The 3,748-nt window shown below is 39.1% G+C and overlaps 1 long non-coding RNA gene across 1 annotated transcript; it reads right to left on the bottom strand.

Moving 5' to 3' along the window:
• Window positions 1-453: 453 nt before the first annotated feature.
• On the bottom strand, window positions 454-1,915 carry LOC126623309 (uncharacterized). The gene is made up of 3 exons (XR_007623727.1): window positions 1,362-1,915; window positions 1,094-1,260; window positions 454-992 (listed from the first exon to the last, which is right to left on the bottom strand). It is a non-coding gene; the product is annotated as an uncharacterized LOC126623309 (long non-coding RNA).
• Window positions 1,916-3,748: the final 1,833 nt, after the last annotated feature.

The following is a 3,748-nucleotide window of genomic DNA, read 5'->3' on the forward strand; positions in this document are numbered from 1 at the left end:
TTCCAGACGGAAAAACTTTATCGGCAAAAAAGCCCGTTTGTTGGTAGATGATTTACGACGGAGGTCCGTTGACATAAGTTATTAGGGTCAAGCTCGTCGCTCATATATTTACACAACAGACACACAGATCCGGGGGTTAAGAAACTAATTGCCTGATGAGCATGTTTGTTGGGTGAAATAAAATTTACCCAACAGACATATACTTAACCGGCGATACAGTTAGTCGGTTGAAAAACTATTTACGCGAAATGATGGCAAGGTGCTCGTCGAGATGTCATATTTAAATAATGGTGTGAGTGGATGCTGACGGATGGTCCGTCGGGTATTATTAGTTTAAGAGACAAAACTTCCATCGGGCAAAGTTTTATAATAATAAACAAAAAAAATTGAATTTATTAATTAAAAAAATTAACTACAGAAAATAAAACATTAAATACCAAGAGTTAAAAAAAATTATTGTAAAAATAGAAATAAGTATATATAACCCAAAAAAAAATCGTTCGCCCAAATATATTACAAAAAAAGAAGCAAAAAAAGAATCATAAAATATGGTGGGGTCTAGTCACTAGTGGGGCGGCTCCTGGAACGATAGCACTGGGGGGATCCTGGGACGGTTGCTAGCGAGCTATTGCAATGGTGGCACAAGCTCGAGGGTAGGGGGAGGGCGGTGGAATCATAATGCCAGAAGCTGAAAAGCTATAGGATACGATTAAGAAGTACTGGCGGACTAATTCCCTTTGGCGTGCCAGCTCTTTATCCTCCTGCTAAAGTCTGGAATTGGTCTAGGTTGCTATAGTGGAAGTCAATGAAGAACAAAACCTGACTTTCCAAACCCGACCTACTCTTAGGCCGTGGACTTCCTTACGGCCAACCTCGTCCATCAGCACCTGGAGAGACACCTCTAGGTCAGGTGTCAGTTCCTCCATAAGCACGTCAGGATGCCGCTGGGAGAGATTGGCGAGGTCCTTGTCCTTCTTTTGTAAGATTGAAGCCTATTAAAAAAAAAAAAAGAATACTAAGTTAGATTAATTACAAATTAAACCATAACTATAGTAATAAAAATTATAATTGAAAGTTATGAAAAAATACTTACATAAATCCCGTCCTCGACCTCATTGCCTTAATTGGCGTGGTTCTCCCTCCAAACCACCACCTCCGGTGACTTCTCCTTAGCCTCTCGCTGTTCCTTGATTCTGTAAGATAGGGGTTGAGAACCGAAGCGGTGTTCGTACGGCTTCTTGTCCCGATTCCCTTTATTTGCTGTCAAATTTTTTTGTACATTACAAAAAAAAAAGTTAAAATGAAGATGAAAAAATAATTATAAAATGATAATTAAAAATAAAAATATCAATGTTTATTACCTTATACTTTTCACTCTCAAAGTGAGTGCAAAGCCAGTCTCACTCACCCACCCTCTCCAGAAACTCCTTGGGAAGGTCCCCTCGCTGCCTCAGGTGTCGGACAAGACTCGTAACACTTGGGCAGCTTGTATTTCCACTTCTTGAACCGCAAACCCCTGGACTCGGTTGACGTACTCCATACAACCCCTGTCCCACTCATTCCACGAAAAGTTGGATTGCAATTTTCAGAAATTCTAGCTCTCATTTCTCATTTTGTATAGAGAGAAATAGAGAGGAGAGAGAAAAAGTCTCTCTCCCCCAATTATAGTTCAAAGAACCCTAACCCACCCATCTTCTTCATCCAAAAGCTCTCTCTAACCCATCCATCTTCTTCATCCAAGCTCTCTCTCTCTCTCTCACTCTCTCTCTTTCTCTTATCTCTTCTCTCTCTACATTTCGAATATGCACAAGAGCTCTCTCTAACCAACTCATCTTCTTTGATTTTTACCTTTTCATTCGTAGGTTTTGTGAACTGGGTTTGCTTAATTTTGCCTTTTGATTGATGGATTTCTAGAGTTGAAGTGATTGGTTTGATGTTTCTTGGAGGAGACCCAAATCCTTCAATTTTGATTTTTGATTTTTTTTTATCATTTCTTTGATTTATATGTGGGTTTTCATTTCTTCTGTCTTTTCCCTCCCTCTGCTCCCTCTCTCAATCCAAATTTACAAGCAATAAAATAGGGTTGGTTTTTGCTTCAATTATGTGGAAAAATGTATTAAAGGTCAGTTGACTTTTGGAGAAGAGATAAATTTGAGGGAAAAGAGACTAATCAGAGTGGAAAGAAGGAAGAGAGAAGGATATGGACGAAATTGTTTCGCTCATTTGTTCGCTTTCTTCGTATTAAGCTCGCTCATGCACTATATGTACACGACATGCACATGTTATGCTCACAGATCTGAGCTCAACTCAAAAACCCATAACTCACAGCTCTCTCTTTGAAATCAGAAAAATGACGCAATCAGATAAATGACCCTAAACTTTAAATGAAGAATCGAAGATTCATTAATTTGAATTTGGTATCAAATTTGATTGGGTTCAAATATTTTAAGGATTTGAAAAAATTGTAGTTTGAATTGGCACAAAAAAACCCAACTGAATAAAAAGAAATCGTTTAACAAAATTATTTGCTTTTTTGGCATTTGCAGGGCTTGCCTTTGAATCAAAGGAAAAAGTAGTAAACTATGTTAATGCGAAGAGTATCAAAGATGTAAATACTCACCATCTACACATAATACACTATATGCACATCACATGCACATGATATATACAGTACATTCACATCATAGACACAGAACGAGAGAAACTTTAACGACAACATATTGATATAGTGGATACAATTAAAACATAATTGTTATGTATATAAGATTACAGTGATAGTGACACACCCTGGCCCCAATTGAGGCATGCTGGCTGTCACGTGAGGGTGACGTAGCCATGTGCGCTGGCGGAAGTGAACATGATATAAAAATACGGATAAATAAAAACCAACTAACTAATTTACACAAGGCTAGCATATCAGTGCAAGTGAAAATGTTTAAGGTGCAGGTACATATATAACCAGAGCGTAGGTATCAGAATGCAGTCCAGAAGTCTAATTACTAATTATACAGATCTGTTTGGGCCCAAAAATATTGTTTTAGGCCGAGTTTAGAATGGTTCTCGGCCCAATATTGGTTGGGCAGAGTTTAGAATTCTTAGTGGCCCAGAGGCCGTGTATAGGTGCCGTTGGGGGTTATCTAGCTTATGGGATGCGCGGTCGAAGTTGGCCATATCCCATCAGGGAATTGGGGATGTGGATGAGTCCTATTATCAGAAGGAGTTTCAACAGGATCAGGATGCTGGAATTAAATACAGCCTGATAACAAGTTTTATTCAAAGTCCTAGTAGGAGTAGGATTGGCTGAGGTAAAGTTGGATTAGGGAAATGAGTTCTAATCCGGGAGTGATTGGGATTCAATACAGGTTGGCTGCTATAAATAGGGAGAAAAGACATTGAAACAAGCCTCTCAAATTCAACACACAAATTGTCCTACGCATTCTCTTGCTCTACGTGAAACTTCTCAACAACCTTAAAATTTTTGTTTTCCTCTTTTCGCCAACGCATCTTCAGTTTGGATAAACAGCACTGTGAAGGCAACCGGTGAACATCTTCAGTTTGGATAAACAACACAACACTGTTACTGTAGAATCAGCCGACCATGAAGCATCTTCAGTTTGGATAAATAGGATTGCGACAAGGACGACTGGTTATCTAGTCAAGTCTCGGTCGAGAAGGATTGATAAGGCCAATGCACCTTCAGTTTGGATAAACAGCACTGTGACGGTTGACACGGATCCATTCCCTTCGG

This window comes from Malus sylvestris, chromosome 5, assembly GCF_916048215.2.
Source record: "Malus sylvestris chromosome 5, drMalSylv7.2, whole genome shotgun sequence".
Taxonomy (NCBI): Eukaryota; Viridiplantae; Streptophyta; class Magnoliopsida; order Rosales; family Rosaceae; genus Malus; species Malus sylvestris.